General features: G+C 40.4%; 1 protein-coding gene across 1 annotated transcript in view; it reads left to right on the top strand.

The window, feature by feature from the left end:
- Nucleotides 1-951: 951 nt before the first annotated feature.
- Nucleotides 952-18,049, top strand: part of LOC109033497 (glucose dehydrogenase [FAD, quinone]) — an 85,431-nt gene continuing 68,333 nt past the window's right edge. Inside the window, exon 1 of the mRNA XM_072303524.1 lies at nucleotides 952-1,235. The gene's annotated coding sequence lies outside the window, so the exon portion shown is untranslated. The remainder of the gene's footprint in view (nucleotides 1,236-18,049) is intronic.

The following is an 18,049-nucleotide window of genomic DNA, read 5'->3' as shown; positions in this document are numbered from 1 at the left end:
TTCTTGAAAGTTAGCGACACTGGATTTCCTCCGTTTAAATGTACTTAAAACAATCGATTCTTAGTGACACTGCCTAAAAACGATTATTTAAAGGGATTGAAATGCAGGAAAAACAGAGTTACTTACTTGCAAAATTGTCATTGACATCTAAGCAGGTTAAGAATTTAAGCAACACAGTACATGTTTTCACATTGAAATTTCACGCAGAATTTTCTGATGTACGAAAGCTTTTCCTGAGTTTTCCTGCCGACATTGAATTTCCTAATTCTTCTGGTTAACACTGAAGGTAGACATTAAACGCCCTATAGACATTGTACCAACATGATCGTTTTTGGCAGAGTCGGAACAAAGGCACAGCCAAAACGGCCCGAACGGGCCGCAGAATCAAAGAAATTAGGTCCCAGGACATATTAGACCACTATAAACAGGTTAAGAATTTGAGCAACACAGCACATGTTTTCTCATTGAAATTTCACGCAGAATTTTCCGATCCACGACTGCTTTTCCTAATTTTTCCTGACGACATTGAATTTCCTCATTTGTCTGGTTAACACTGAGGGTAGACACTAGACACCCTAGACATTGTACCAACATGATCGTTTTTAGCAGTGTTGGGGCAACAGCCAAAACGGCCCGAACGGGCCGCAGAATCCAAGAAATTAGGTCCCAGGCCAAATCCAAAATTCTAGCCCAATCACATGGATCTGGACCGACGATGGCACGCAGCGTCGCGGCGCCGAAAGGTCACGGGTCCCGGCGTCGCGGCGCGACGCGCTGCACCCGCGTTGGCGCTCCTATTGCATAATGGCAACCTGAAAGTAAGAGCGCTAGCCGAGTTTATCCCCAGAATCCGAACAAAGGACGAGGAAGAAGAGAGCCCCTCCCCCCTTCGGGACTCACAACCCCCCCCCCCCCCCCCGCCAGGGGCGGACGACCGAACGACCGACCGGCCGCTTATCACTCGGTCAGTGGTGTCTTGTCAGTTGTGCATTGTCGTCGTCGCTGGTTGCACCGTTCCGTTTTCGCATTCGTCGCGACGCTTTCGCGGGCTTTTCGAAATTTGTCGAAGTGGGTTCGTTTCTCGTCCCGCGTGTGTGGTAGTGTTGGTGGTTGTGGTGGTTGTAGTGCCGCGATTTCGGCGGTTTTTCTGCGGATTACTGATTTTTTTGGCGTGTGTTAACGTTTGTGAGTGTGCGTGGAGCTACTTGGATCGATCTGCTTTTTAATAGCATGGGGTGAGTTATTTGCTAAATTCCGGAATTAACATCGAGGGCCAAGGAACGAAACCGCTTAGCTGACAATTTTGGCAAAAATTGGTTGGCGACTTTGCCGCTTTATACGGTACACAGTACGCAAGCTGAATATTTTAATTTTTTTAAAATTCCGTAGGGGAGTGCTGCGATGACGTTGTAATGTATGGAAAAATTTAATATCTAGCCTTAAAATTACAAAATTGGTGAATTTTTCTTTTTGTCCTACAAAATTGTCGGTTTGCAGATAGGCGGTATTGTTTCTTAGCCATCGACTTGGTTTTATGTGGTTGGGTTTTCCTCACTGGAAAAAAAAGTTGATTTGATTAGAACGGTAATACTGTTGAATTTGCCGCCAAGAATGAATTGCTCTTGAATCAACCTGAAGAAATGCGCACATCAAAAAAAATAGTCATTTACATCAATCAGAAATCTGCTAGATCTAAGCGGGTTTATCCTTGATTTGAGAGGAAATCTTTTTGAAATAAATTTAACAATTTCGTTTTTCCGTGCTTCATAGGGCTTATGTTGATTTATTTCTTGTCATTAACAAATAAAAGTGGGTGTCGTTTCCAATTTTACCGCGATAGCAAAGAGAGAACACATCAAAACCATGGTGTCCAAAAGTTAAGTTCCAAGGTAAATTTTCCTGGACAAAACCTAGAGGCTCCTCTGGTTTTTCTTGGGCGAAATAGGAATTCTTCTTTGGAGTTCCAAAATGAAAGAAGAGACAAAATATTTAATTTTTTTCAACTGGAATACCATGTTTTGGAGGGGGAGGGGACCTCGCAGCCGAAAAACAAGTATTTTCCGATTACTATCAACTATACCCTCGAATTTTCCGATTTTCTCGAATACTTATGGTCCCCTGATGAATCAAGGCTAGACAACGAGTCATCAATTTTCTATGTCCTAAACGCCACGAGTAAGAAAGTTGAAACTTTTTTTAACGTCTCAACGAAGAGAAAAATACAAACTTTAAATCTCCTTTGCAGAAAAAAATATACAAATCATCATCATAGGAACACTTCATGGATGCGAGGTTAAGCGCCAAAAAATGGGTGTGTGAAAGAGCTGACGCCTAAAAAAGAAAAGTTACAATAAAAAGTTTCCAACTTTTGTCGACTTAAGAAACACCGAAGAAGGAGAAAAAAAAGAAAATTGGAACATTCCAATACTTTTTATTACTTACTTATGATTTTAATGAGGTTGAATGAAGAAAAGAGATTTCTTACATTTCCTCACTTTTAATTTTGTATTAATTCCTGTGATACTTCAACTTTCAATTTTTAATATCTTGAAACTTATCGGATACATTTATTACAAAGTTAGACCGAGCTCCAAGCGTGGATGAAGGTTCGGAACGCTCCGTTTCTTATACCGAAGACTTTGGCGTGCCAATTAAACCCCAATGAAATAAAAAGTTTGGATTTCCTACCACCAACGGTGAATTTCAAATGCGCCTATACTGCCGTGCTAAGGAAAAACGCCGTATGAACATTCGAGAGTTGCCAAATTTCCTCCGGTAAAATAGTCATTCTTGAGGAACGTTATGAATGTTTTTTCTTGAAAATTTCAGGAACTTTAGGTAAAATTGCGAAAAAATTTCTCCGAAAAATTGGAAGATAAATATTCATAAATTCACTAGGAAATTTGAGTTTTACCAGAGCAAATGTGACAACGCCTGAAGGTTTATACGGCGTTCTTCCTTAGCACGGCAGTATAGAGCTTCCCGCTTGTCCTTCCTTTTTTATTGAAAGCTAGATTTTTAGCGTGCCTTTTATAATATACATCACTTCGGCCGGAGTTCGATCAAAAATTATTCATCACGCTATTTTTTGGTCCGCGCCTAATTTGCGTGTGAACACAATCATGATCCTAATATCTTATTTTCGGTGAGCTTTCGATGATGTTCTTTCACCTGACTCATCCCCTCGTGAAAGTTTTCACGAGCGTCCTTTCGGGCGATATGTCAGACCGCTAATGGACGTAAACAAAGCCGAAATTAGTTAAGGAGCATTTTCCCCTCGTTTCGTCCGAAGAGGAGCTCCTTACGGTAATGCTTGAAAACATTACGGAGGCCGTTCCAACGATGCAGTTCCGTGATTATCCGCACCGCCTTCCTCAGGAGAACTGCCGTATGAACTTTCGAATGTTGCCAAATTTTACTCGAATAAGTATGTAATCGTCTTAGAGTAAAATTGCAAATGTTTTTCCTGGAACAGGGTGACAAGTTCTTAAAAAGTCACTAAAATTTTGAACAATTAAGACAAATATCGCTTGACCTCATGAAGTTAGGGAGTGTTGCTTAAACCCACTAAAAGGAACCTTAAAATTCTCTCTCCTGGCTGACATAAGTAACTATTTTTTGCCGCATTCAAACGCTCTATTGACGGGAATAAAAACTCACAAATCAAACAATCATCATCACACGCATGCATCTGCTACGAAGTTCTCGAATTTGGCATTTTTGAAATTGAAAATCCGCAACCAAATTTTTTACCGCTTCATCTATCTAAAAGTACTTAAAGAGCTAATTTCGCAGTTTTTAATGTAATAGGAAAAACTATAAAAACAGATTTTAGTGACGTCAACTGGCAGCATTTTTCATTTGAACACATGTACCTTGGCACATAAGATCATTTGGTCATATCTCTTCCTATAATTGTTCAATTTATGAAGCGAGGGTTCCCTCGTGTTCAGTTCACTTAGTAGTTTCCACTTAAATGCGCAATTCATCAAATTTCAGACACTCTCGAATTCTCCATTGTGTCTATCAACTAGTACGCCTAGCCGTCTTTATTCTTTGGAAATCTTCTGGAATACTTGTTTAAATTGCAAAAAAACACTACAAAAATTCTCAGGGGAAAATTTTGAAAAATTCCAGAAAATTCGTTTCTTATCAGTGACTAATTTGGCGACGTCACGTTGTCCATACGGCGTTTTTTTTTTTCTCAGGACAAGGCAGTGCGGCTCTCACGGTTCCCACGATGACACGACACTATAAGCGGCGAAAAGTCTAATTACAGTTTCAGCCACCAGGCGGCGCTTAAATTGCTCACCTAGTCGCTGTGACCAAACGCGAACGCGGATCAATTATGTAAAGTGCAGAAACCTGGGTCTCGTTGTCTCTCTATCCTCGTTTGTCCCGTTTCCTCCTTCCGATCTTCTCCAGCCTCCGGCCCGCCTAGTGCCCTAATTAGGCGTCGCCTTTTAGGGTCCATTAAGGAGGCTGTGAACTTCTACTGAGGACGCTCCAGTGGTTAAGTTCCCATTTCGTTCCAATGTTTTGGAGAGTGAAGAGATGTGATTTAAGGCGGATTTTTGCGAGTAGATTTAGCTGAATTTTTCGACCAAATCCGCAAGAAGAGCGGTTTTTCTTTCGAACTAATTCACTAGGCTGTTGCGCTTTTCAGCAACCATTTTTAGTTTTTTGGCTTGTAGCTCGATCATCATCTTCCTTTTTTCTTATTTGATAGCTTAGCCAGTCAATGGCATTCTATTGTATTTTCGTATACACTGGAAAAAAAAAATACACATTGGATCTGGAGTCCAGACTCTTAAAAACATCGACATGAAAAAGTATTCTTGATTCAATCAGAATCTATAGCTTAAATCAAGAACCAAGCCTCATAATTTAAGCGGATTTCGTTTTGATTCAAGCAAAAATCCGATTGAATCAAGAGTATTTTTTCTTGTCAATGTTTTCAAGAGTCTGGACTCTAGGTCCAATGTGGTTTTTTTCCAGTGTATTTGTATTATAATTTCTGTGATATTTTATATCGTAGATTAAGTCGTGTTGCAATGACCAACTGGCGCGCTATTTTGAACCTAATCCGGGATTTGGCTTGTTTTCTGCTAGATTTCTGGCATTTCACTTCAAAAGTAACACACTGAGTCGTACCGCTGAATCGGAGTTGGTTCATGTGTCTTTTTCATCCTTCCCGTATGCGCTCCATTTCTGTTTCATACAGAGCTCAAGCCATTATCACTCTCTAAAAATACTTTCTAACATACCGTTCTTCAATACCGAAACATAGAGCAACACACAGAGGAAATCACGATTTTGAAAGAGCTATTTAAGAGGATCAAACATGATTACAAACAGCGGAATACTTTCGAACGTACTCTGTCGTAGTATTCGTGTAGGCTGGATGTCGTGATGGTTGCGGCTTAAGGAAGTCCGATTTTTTCAGCGGTGTTGCGTTAGTAGGTCGTTACACGAAGGATCAGTTTTCGATACGCAATACTTTCTACTAAACCATTACCGAGTGATTATTTTTACCTTAGAACTCAGCTCTCATTCCCATCAGATGAATTGGTGTGTTTCAATGTTTTAATTTTTGACGAATATTTTTCAGCAGGATGTCTACTAAAACAGGCTGACCAAAAACCGTTACAGTACAGTAATTTTTAGTACTGTTTCCAGTAAATTCCCGAAATATTCGGTGCCTCCTCAACAGAAAAATTCAGTACTTTTTCAGTACCTCCGTCAGTCGAAATTCGAAAAATTTCAAAAGTTTTCATTTCTCGCTCAAATTACGACAAAAATGACAAGATAATGACAAAAATGCTGCACCTCTTGAGGAAAGTCCGCAATTTTTCAGTGCTTCCGGACCGCCCTTGAAAAATCAGTACTATTTCCGGACTTTCTAGAAATTTCGGACTTGTAGACACCCTAGTCAGGACAAAAACACAATTTTATCAAATTTGTATAAATTCTATCACTTTTTAACGTACCCGATGCGGTAATGACTAGACGGTAAGGGCCTATGGCCTAGAAAATAGAAAAATAAGAAGAAAAGAAAAGATTTAAAAACATTTTGTAAGACTGTTGAGCTTCAAAATATTCATTTTAGAGGAGGAGGTTCTTAAAAATATTTGCCAAACTGGTACGTCTGAAATCTTTCCCGTATATTCAAATGATTGAGAAAAAGTGAATACAAACCCACATGCTTGAGGTGCGAAACCATTTTGTGAGGAGATAATTCAATACAATTTCGTTCTTTCTGATCATAACTGAATTTGATAAAGATAAAATTAAAACGGTAGCGATAAAAACTGTGCTTACTTCTGATGTGATTGATTATTCCCTATTCATTTCATCCCACTCTACAGCACCTATTCTCCCATTATCCTTATCCTGAAGAAAGTATATTTGCGCGATGAGAAAAAATATTATCATACATTGTTATCGAGTTGATTCGAACTTTTGTTATTTTTACACACCATTCAAATTGGGTGTTCTGAAAAGTACCCCTGCTCATTTTCTTCCGGTACCTGTACAATTTTAAACAATTAGAGAAAAACAGATTTTCAAAATTTCATTTATCAATAACGCGATACGAGTGTTCTAATGTACATATAAAAATGCGCAAGTGGGTACATGCTTACTGATTTAAGTCCGTTATGAGTCCATGCTCACGACGCAACGTGGTGCCACATACCAACTGAATTCACAAGTGCAGTGCGGTCGCCAAAATAAGCCCCATTACGATAGGAGTAATTGGTGATTTACAGATTAATTAATGAGTGAACGTATATCATGCACTATGAGTCCAGTGCATGAAATTGAACCGCATCCAAAATCATGCATCGGATTCTCGTTACAGGTCATGTTCAACACGCGACTTACACTTGCTCCTGGACGTGAAAAGAATACTGCACGACGTGCCTCCTCTCACATCGAATGCTTTGAAATAATTGGACTACATTTTGCGATTCGGAACTACAATTTCCGGATCATCTATAAAAACATGTATATGTGTCGCAGGCAATGGAGATGTTGCATGTGTGAGGAATTTGCGATTTGACTGTTGGTTCTTATGTAAAAGTTCGCGAGAAACACGGTGGTGCCATTGGTTTTCTCTGAAATCAACTCCCAAGCTCAACAAAAGCTCTATGGATGAGGCCAAAATGGAGGGGATATCCTGCGCTATCCTGAGAGTCCACCTCTACATCAAGATAAACTCTCCATGCAAAGATAGGGAGCAAATACATTGATAGGGCTGCCACTTCATTTGGGGACTCCAAAACTGAAAACACGGCATCACTGCTAATGTATTTGCTTCCTATCTTTGCATGGAGAGTTTGTCTTGATGTAGAGGTGGACTCTCAGGATAGCGTGGGATATCCCTTCCATTTTGGCCTCATCTTGAGAGCTTTTTTTGAGCTTGGGAGTTGACTTCAGAGAAAACCAGTGGGACCATCGTGTTTCTCGCGAACTTTTACATAAGAATCGACAGTCAAATCGCAAATTCCTCACACATGCAACATCTCCATTAGCAATCACCGGCAATTTAAAAGCCATAAGTGAATAAATAGAAAAGATTAGATTTCAGAAATATAGGAACAAGATTAGAGTACTGATTATTTTGCCTTTAATGAGAGGGGACATTGTCCCTACATAGAAGAATGGTTGTAACCGGTAAACTGACGAGAGCGTATGGTGGAAGCCATGATCCTAGTTGGGTTCAGTTGGGTTACGCAACTAAACTAACACCGTAACAAAGCGTTGAGTATTACACAAAATGAAGGCGCTCCAAGACGAGATCATGCATTTGAAGGCTTTAACCCAGGCCTTCATTGAGCTGATTCGCATCGAATACAATGTAAACGCTTGCAAACTACCGACGATTGCTAGTTGCCTGCGACATATGCATAGGGAAACTATTGGTATTTTACGTTGTTTCTAAACTAAGCCAGAAATTGCAGTTCCTAATTGAGGAATTAGGTGCAAAACAGCGTGAGTAGCAAAATTTCGGTCCCGCAAAACATCGATTGAATATTTCATTATGGTAAAAATTTGTTACATTTTCGAGATAGCATTGGCGGAGGTCAAGAAAAGTTAGTCGTTCCAATTTAAGTTGGCACAATTCAAATACTAAAAGGTACTGTAATTAAACTAAATTTTGAGAATTCAGTGGCTGGAGCTTTTTTTGGTGACACAACAGTAGAGCCAGCTACTATGCTGACGTCTTAGACAGTCGAAATTAGTGTGGGTGCTGACTGAGGATTTTTTCAAACTCAGACTCACTTCTAACCTCCGCCAACTCCCTTGTTCAAACTGTTAAGTTTAGGTGCAAATTGAAATTTTTTATATCGGGATTTCACTGGCAACATTGACGATAACTCAGCACTGGCCACCGCGCAGGCGCCGAGTGCCATGCCGCAGCGGGAACAAACACGCGTCCGTTCTCTGTTGACAAAACACTGCATCTCCGAGCGTTTTCAATTTGCAATCAGCTGCTTTTCTCTCGGAGACACTTCGGCACAGACAATCTCACAGGGAGACCCGAAAGTTCACGGACGCTCGGGATGAATCGTCGAGGTGTCTCGGATTGAGGTCTAAAAGCCAAAATAGAAAACGCACTGAAGATTCAATTTGGAGACTTACGGAGACTCCTCACACTAGATTCAAGACTACAGGAGGAAACTACTCTTTTAGGGGCTCAAAATTATCAATCCTTACGTCTGGAGAAAAACTTAGGTTCATGAAAAGCGGCCATTTCCCGGAATAACTTAGCAATCAACTAAACTTTTTCACGGAATTTTTAGCTATTTTCGAAATTTTTCTGCATTTTCTCTGAATTTTGGGGGTTTTCATCAGTTTGACCAATTACATGATCAAACTTGATAGTTATTTGTATCAAATTTTACGATCTTCGGAGCTACATCCGGGTGTATTTTAAAGTTTTTCTGCGGAGCTTCTAAAGAAATCGGAATTTATCTCGGAACTGGGAGGAATTGGAAATAATTCCAGATACTCCTGAATCTTTGGTAAAATGAAATGGCAGCACTGGGTTCATATGCAGCACATCAACAGGTTCTTCAATTAGAGAATTCATCCTATGACTCAAAATCCGAAAGTTCTGTAAGAAGTAAAAATATCTTATTAGACGAGCGCGATCTTAAACCGAAGACTTTGAGTTATCTGCCGGTTTGCAAGACGATTCAAATAACCAAATTTTCCTTAAAAAATAGAAATCTTTTACTGGACAGGTATTCTGTTTGTACCAGCGAGCTGATCATAGAAATTGATAGACAATATACATAATGAAGGCATAGGGAGTGTGGAGCGATCCTAATGGTTGAAACGGGTGGTTGATATGGGGGGAAATGATGGAGTGGCTACAGGGTCTCTCGTGGGTTACCCTTAGTTAGTCCATTACGTACCTGCTTTGTCAATTGCAAGCTCTCGCTTCCACCAATGGGATCGCTTCATTATCGGTTTGTCTTCTTTGTCGATCCCTTGGTCTATCAAGTTTAATAATCTGCCCGCTGTGCATTGAAGTACTAAACGCTTTCAAACTTTTTGAGAATTCACCTAGATTATGATGAATTTATTCCTCTGGCATTTCAAGTTTAAGTGACGCATAGTTTCCAGTTTGAAAGATAAAACACCAGCAAAAATTAGCAAACGTCTGCTGCAGGTTAGGCTGACTCCCGTTAAATCTTCCCAATTCATCTACAAACAAAATATAGTAGAGGTGATCGCGTTGCAACTTTGCAATTTTTTCACCTTAATTCTCAGATAAGATCGGTTTATTGGACGTTTCAAAGAATCTATCTTTATGCAGGATTGCCGTAATATATCTAATTGGTCAAAGCTCTTTATACGAAGGTCCATAACTGGGGACAGATACTTTGGGACACCCAGTGCAATAGCGGCCGACCGTTCGGAAATGCATACATTGACAAGTTCACATGCGGACAATTTACGACGAAGCTGAGGAAAAGTTTGCCTACTTTCACCGTTTCTTAAAAAATATCCTCTTTCGAGAAATAAAGGGTCCCTGTGATTTGTGGATATACTCTCACTAATCAGAGTAAGCCTAAAGCGAAGGATTTGCAAACAGATCGCTGTAAACTATATTTGTCTGAATGATGTAACATTTTACGGAGAACCGTGGACGCTGTGTTACCAGTAAGGAGATTTCTGAACATCGATTGGCTAATGAGTATTGACAATATACAACCTCAAAATCTTCCGGAAGGTTTGAAGGTCTAATGGTTGGAGAGAAACATTTTAGAGGTTTCGAGTAAAATTATGCGTATGCAGTCCTAAACTACGTCTTTCTTAAAGTTTTAAAAGTTTAACTATTGACCAGAATAATTTCAAAAAACACGGATTCTTAAAAGAGGATGTTCACTTCTCTACGCCACACAGTGGAACACGTGAATGAAAAAGGTAGATTTGTGTAAAAACTTAGAATGCTTTATATCTTTGTCAATGCAAAGTGGAGCAGTTTAAAGTGTTTCCATTAGTTATATTGTTAATTCTCTCTGAAGAGCACCCTTAAAATTTAGAATGTAAATGTGATATGAACATCGATATCTGCATTTTTTGTCAAACATTTTGGTCCAACCTCTTTCAACGGGTCTTTTCACTGTGCGCCGAAAAGACACTAATCTATTAATTGGGTCAAAATGTTTAAAACAGCATGGAAAACACGTTCCTCGAAAAACCGGAACGCTCATCACAAGTTTGCCAACGGCTGCATTGAACTAGTGAGAAAAATTCATTTTGACTGAATTTTTACTTCAAAAGCAGAATATCAAACAAAATTTCCAGATAATTTTTTATGAAAGTTTAAAATTTATGAAATTAAACTTCCTACAGGTGACAAAATACACTGAAAAAAAAAACACATAGGATCTAGAGTCCCGACTCTTAAAAACATCGACAAGAAAAAATACTCTTGATTCAATCAGATTTAAGCTTAAATCAAAGGAAATCCGCTCAATTAAGGCTTGGTTCTTGATTCAGGAAATCCGATTGAATCAGAGTATTTTTCTTGTCGATGTTTTTAAGAGTCTGGACTCTAGATCCAATGTGTTTTGTTTTTTTTTCCAGTGTATTGCGTCTTCACCATTACAAATGATAAATACAAAAGAGTCTAAAGAGGACCCAAAAAAAAGAAGATCACTTCCGACAACAATCGTAAAATTTTATCGCCGCAAATCTTCGTCCTCATAAAAGTGCGAGCTTCTTTTGACCCAGTTCTACTCTCCATCCATGACGCAACATTAGGGGGTGGAGGGAAGAGGGATGCTTCTGCGCGGCGATCCGAATTGTCATGGACACGAAACTATAGAACCTGTTGCTTGGGTTGTGGCATTTTATTCCGTTCCCCCGTAACTGCCGTGACGTAATTACGTGCGTGGATACGAAGCACGGAGCCGTCACGTTCCCTTTATTCCGGTCCGTTCGACTTGGACGTGTCTCGTTTGTGCGGAACGGGAAAACTGGGCCTCGTTTTACGATATTAGGATTAGGATCAGCCGCTAATTCGTCTATTATTTTTTCCATTTCCTTTCGTAATCCGCTTAGCAATCGAGCCATACTTCTGAATGGTATTAAACGCAGCATGGTTTACCAGTATAGGACTTGGAATTCTGCGATTGCAATATGGGCATCTTATGAAAGAGATTATACGTAATTTAACTCGGAATTTAGTAAGATATTTATTGCTAAACTTCAAATATGTTGTTCTCGTGTGTCGATTAATAGCGAAATTCACCCGTAAGATATTTGACGAATGCAGGGTTTCGAATGTTTATCGGATTTTCAATGTTTTTTTTCTTTAAGTTTTATAAGTTTCAGTACCTGTAGACGCCATAATATGAAAGACATAATTCGAAGTTCAAGAGCAAAAATTTGGTTGCTAAAGCCGCACGATATTAGAAGTTCCTGTGGTTTGGAGGGAGGCGCCTCCCTTTCCCAATTCTTTGTGTGATTTTCCGTAGGGTTTCCTAGAAAAAAGCGGTAATATCTCTGCACTTCTATAGGTGTCCAGCCAAACCAAATTTCGAAGTCTAAAATCTTGATCATTGGTTCCAACGCGTTCGTTTTCAGCTTAATTTCGCGACAAAGTTAGCTCACTCAAACTTAGCTCTGACGAGCAACAGTAGTAGAGTAATATCTCACACAATTTCTACCTTTTCTACACATGCGTTAAAGTCTCCAAGCAAACAGTCAGTTGCACTGTTCGCAAAAACATGGGATTCTGCACGTGTTAAACGCAACCGACACTTGGGTATATTCGAATGAATGTTTTGTGTAGAAATTCTACATTTTCTACACATGCGTTAAAGTCTCCGAGCAAACAGTCAGTTGCACTGTTCGCAAAAACATGGGATTCTGCACGTGTTAAACGCAACCGACACTTGGGTATATTCGAATGAATGTTTTGTGTAGAAATTCTACATTTTCTACACATGCGTTAAAGTCTCCGAGCAAACAGTCAGTTGCACTGTTCGCAAAAACATGGGATTCTGCACGTGTTAAACGCAACCGACACTTGGGTATATTCGAATGAATGTTTTGTGTAGAAATTCTACATTTTCTACAGATGCGTCAAAGTCTCCGAGCAAACAGTCAGTTGCACTGTTCGCAAAAACATGGGATTCTGCACGTGTTAAACGCAACCGACACTTGGGTATATTCGAATGAATGTTTTGTGTAGAAATTCTACATTTTCTACACATGCGTTAAAGTCTCCGAGCAAACAGTCAGTTGCACTGTTCGCAAAAACATGGGATTCTGCACGTGTTAAACGCAACCGACACTTAGGTATATTCGAATGAATTTTTAATTGATAAAGAACTGGTTTTTATGGCTCAATCATAGAACACGGGGAAAAAACACATTGGATCTAGAGTCCGGACTCTTAAAAAAATTGACAAGAAAAAAGACTCTTGATTCAATCAGATTTAAGCTTAAATCAAAAGGAAATCCGCTCAAATTAAGAGGCTTGTTTCTTGATTTGGACGTATTTATATCAAACGGACCTAAGCGCCATGGGGGGGGGGGGGAGGAAAGGAGAAGGGGGCTTGGATTGGCGGGTGTTGCGGAGCGCGATTCTCGCTCCTCCTATACTCGCAATGCTTTTCCGTGGCGCTTAGATCCATTTGACAGAACGCGCTATCCGGGATTCTAAAATCTTCAAAAGGAACTCAATCTGGCGCTTACTTCCGTTTGACAGAAATACGTCCATTTAAGCTTAAATCCGATTGAATCAAGAGTATTTTTTCTTGTCGATGTTTTTAAGAGTCTGGACTCTAGATCCAATGTGTGTGTGTTTTTTTTTTTTCCCAGTGAAATACCTTTCCTCCTAAGAAAATCGATAAAACATACGTTGTTCCTAAAACGAACCAGAAACAACAGCTACTTTGCCACTTGGGTGCAAAATGTAGTACATATCCGTACTCTCGCTACATAGGTTTTATATGCAAGTACTGGCGCGACGAGGGATCCTGAATCGCGGGGCGGCGGGTTTCCTGAGCAAAGTTCAAGGCCACGAGACGCTCGCGCCGGCTGAAAGTTCTCCGTCTGGAGGCGCGCCGAGCGGTTGCTTGTCTGCCGCGTCCGCCTCGTCGATTGTCGGTTGCAAGCCGCATCCACCGCCTCTTCCACAATTTTCTAATGCACTTCGCCGGCTCCGTCCGCCGCATTTCCAGTTTTTAACTCTTCCCGGGCTTCGAATCCGCGCTAGAAACCTCGAGTTTCACTGTCGCGAAGTTGCGGATGCTGTGTTGCCGTCCGGAAGTTCACTTCGGGCCGGTTCAGGGAATATACACGGGCCGGTTATACACAGTGCGAATAAGTAAACGACATTTTGTGTTAAATGGGAAGTAGAACACAAAGTAATCTAAACGTGTGGTCAATCTTTTTGGGTCAGATTTTTTTTTTTTTTTTTTTTCTTTTTTCTTTTTTTTTCTTTGCTAAAAACTGGGGAAAAAACACATAGGATCTAGAGTCCAGACTCTTGAAAACATTGACAAGAAAAAATACTCTTGATCAATCAGAATCTAGCTTAAATCAAAATGAAGTCCGCTCAAATTAAGAGGCTTGGTTCTTGATTTAATCAAAAATCCGATTGAATCAAGAGTATTTTTTCTTGTCGATGCTTTTAAGAGTCTGGACTCTCGATCCATTGTGCTTTTTTTCCAGAGTATATCTGTCGAGGGCAATTAGTCAAATTAGGCATTTTATCAAATGCCTAGGCCGGTAGTCAAATTTTGACAGTATACGGAATTCTGTGAATTTACGGCGAGGGATTCACGGGTTTTCAATATTTTCGGAAGAATAACTCTTCAAATCCGCGAGTTCTCCTAATTCCTTCCTTTTTACATGCCTTTGGTACATTTAAATGTTAAAATATTAAAAATTCTATATTTTATGACGTGCTGACAATTTCATGATAAATGTGCATTCAGGATCTTAAAATCGTTTAAAATACTATTTTGTGCTACATATTTTTACAGAGAATTCTTTCTTACAGGAACAACGAATTATTTTGACTAAAATTCGGGTAAAAAATCAAAATTTCGATCTGAGTGAAAATATTTGACTATCTGCCTCGGCCTTTGCCAAAATTCCTGATTTGACTATTAGCCCTCGACATGTCAACCAAACCATTCAGTTGAAAAGCAACCTCGTCAAAAATCAGAAGCGAGCCGCCAGGATCTAACTTGGATCACATTGGTGACAGTCAAATGGGCTAGCCACTCGCAAATCGCAATCTTGTAATCTAGATGACATCGAGAAAAGTGGAAATGCATTAGTTGGAGTCATTTCTGTCATACGGAACTACGTGCATTAAGACATGAGCTCTGAGACCCATAAGAATGCATGCGTAACAGGGCTCACGTCAGAATGCACATATTTCCGTTTGGCAGAAATACGTCCAGTTCAGCAAGACACTTTCTTCATCCCCAAATGGACGTATTTCTGTCTAACAAAACTATGTGCATTATGACGTGAGCCCTGTTATGCATATGTTCTTACGGGTCTCAGGGCTCATGTCTTGATGCACATAGTTCCGTTTGGCAGAAATAGTCCAATGCCTCAGAGTTCCCTACAATCCGGTCGATTTACAAAAAAAATTGTTAAGCTTTGGATCAACCAAGTCCTTTTGGATGCTCTGACTGAAAAAAGTGACTTAGAGTATGATCCGAAGTGAAAGTAAACAAGTGTTGACAAGTATTAAACAACTTCATAGTATTTCCTCCTAAAACCTCCTTCCCGTAGAAAGCCCCATTGCTCAATATTTGCAGTGTTTCAACTTCAGTTCAGTTGTATTTTACAGATTCCTATTTCGGTGTAACGTATGCTTTATTCTATAGCATTTTAATGTAGTCCCTGCTTCACAATACAAAGTGGCGTATACCATTGTTACTCGGCAGCTATGTAAAAACTTATCACCGTTTGAAAGCGCGCCTGCGTACACGCTTCTACGCCTGTCACTGTTTACTGGGTATCCAAGTACTTAAACTCGTAGTCTTGTCTCCCGCGCGCTTAGTTCTTACAAGGTCATTCACATTCTTCATAGTGATTCTATTTCCTTTCCCCTCCGGTTGCCAAATTTTGGAAATGTTTAACCCTTTGTTGCATGGGCTAATCGTTGATTTTGGACAGAAAATCTACTTTGTACAGTATTTTTTCGACAATAGAGTCAGTTGGAATCGATCTTTGTAGTTTCTTTTAAAGTTAGGAGATCAGACTGATAATGCTCCCAAAAAAGCATTTCTTGCTTTAATTCAATTTAATACTCCAGCATAGAAATAAAGCTGAAAACCATTTGTTGCTTTCATGCAACGCTATGCAATAAAGGGTTAAACTAGCGTGAAAAAAATGCAAAAAGGTCAAGTGAAAATTGAATTGAACGAATTTTCCGTTCGTTGATAATAATTGTCAACGTATAACATGCTAAAATTCTGATACACATATAGAATATTGTTCGGATGCTTTAAATTGCACATTTTCCGCACAAAAAAGCGTTTAAAAGTCACAAGTGACTGATCCCGAGTCGCGTGAAACGATCGGCCGATCGGTCGTTTTTGTGTGCTTAGGAGCCTCCAGTACACAAAGTGCACATATTCCACACAAAAAGCCGTTTAAAACTCACAAGTGACTGATCCCGAGCCGCGTGAAACGATCCGCCGATCGGTCGTTTTGTGTGCTTAGGAGCCTCCAGGTACACAAAGTGCACATATTCTACACAAAAAGCCGTTTAAAACTCACAAGTGACTGATCCCGAGTCGCGTGAAACGATCCGCCGATCGGTCGTTTTTGTGTGCTTAGGAGCCTCCAGGTACACAAAGTGCACATATTCTACACAAAAAGCCGTTTAAAACTCACAAGTGACTGATCCCGAGTCGCGTGAAACGATCGCCGATCGGTCGTTTTTGTGTGCTTAGGAGCCTCCAGGTACACAAAGTGCACATATTCCACACAAAAAGCCGTTTAAAACTCACAAGTGACTGATCCCGAGTCGCGTGAAACGATCCGCCGATCGGTCGTTTTTGTGTGCTTAGGAGCCTCCAGGTACACAAAGTGCACATATTCCACACAAAAAGCCGTTTAAAACTCACAAGTGACTGATCCCGAGTCGCGTGAAACGATCCGCCGATCGGTCGTTTTTGTGTGCTTAGGAGCCTCCAGGTACACAAAGTGCACATATTCCACACAAAAAGCCGTTTAAAACTCACAAGTGACTGATCCCGAGTCGCGTGAAACGATCCGCCGATCGGTCGTTTTTGTGTGCTTAGGAGCCTCCAGGTACACAAAGTGCACATATTCTACACAAAAAGCCGTTTAAAACTCACAAGTGACTGATCCCGAGTCGCGTGAAACGATCCGCCGATCGGTCGTTTTTGTGTGCTTAGGAGCCTCCAGGTACACAAAGTGCACATATTCTACACAAAAAGCCGTTTAAAACTCACAAGTGACTGATCCCGAGTCGCGTGAAACGATCCGCCGATCGGTCGTTTTTGTGTGCTTAGGAGCCTCCAGGTACACAAAGTGCACATATTCTACACAAAAAGCCGTTTAAAACTCACAAGTGACTGATCCCGAGTCGCGTGAAACGATCCGCCGATCGGTCGTTTTTGTGTGCTTAGGAGCCTCCAGGTACACAAAGTGCACATATTCCACACAAAAAGCCGTTTAAAACTCACAAGTGACTGATCCCGAGCCGCGTGAAACGATCCGCCGATCGGTCGTTTTTGTGTGCTTAGGAGCCTCCGCATTTCGAATTTTTGGAACCCGTGAAACTTTTATCTTCGCGTCCGTCTGTGACACCATGGAGGCTAAAAATACGAAAGCCAGGCAGAAATGGATTACAGAAATCTTAACTCTCAATGTAAGTCTAGGCCCTAGGCTGTCGTGATAGCGAAGAGAGCAGGAAGTGCAAAAATGAAGGGTCCTCAGAAGCTTAACCCAATTTTGTTTGGTCCGAAGTTTTTGTGGTCCATTTATATAGTTTGTCCAATAGTTTTTTTTGAACCAATAGTTTACTTAGTCCAGTTATAAGCAATGACATAGGTGCTGAGATTCCGCCAAATAATGAAATATAACCCTTAGTTGTCCAAGCCGGGTCAAACTGACCCGAGGATAGCTGAAAATCCGTGCCCCGTGGGTTTCATGGTGCCGGTACATCCAAACTTTAGACGTAGGTCACAAATACGTCTTTAAACAAAGAATAAGACATCAAATTGAAAAAACAGAAAAATCAAACATCAACACAGCCAAAAATAGGAGAGACGCTTTAGGGCCTAATTTTTTTAAACTTTTCTACCCAATCAAAGCGACAATTCATTGGCAGCATAGAACAAATCATTGCAAGTTCACGCCTCGCGCCATGGCGCCTTCAATTTTGCAGATACAACACGGACATCCTTCAAGCACGAATAGTTGTATCCCTGCGCCGTCATTAAAGCGCGTTCTTTCCCTTTGCTCCATTTCCATATAGTGTTGGTTTCTTTTTTCTTGTTTATAGTGGTGCTTTAAGGGG

Source organism: Bemisia tabaci, chromosome 8 (genome assembly GCF_918797505.1).
Source record: "Bemisia tabaci chromosome 8, PGI_BMITA_v3".
NCBI lineage: Eukaryota > Metazoa > Arthropoda > Insecta > Hemiptera > Aleyrodidae > Bemisia > Bemisia tabaci.
Note: the sequence above shows the minus strand (reverse complement) of the source record. Positions and strands in the feature narration are given on the sequence as shown.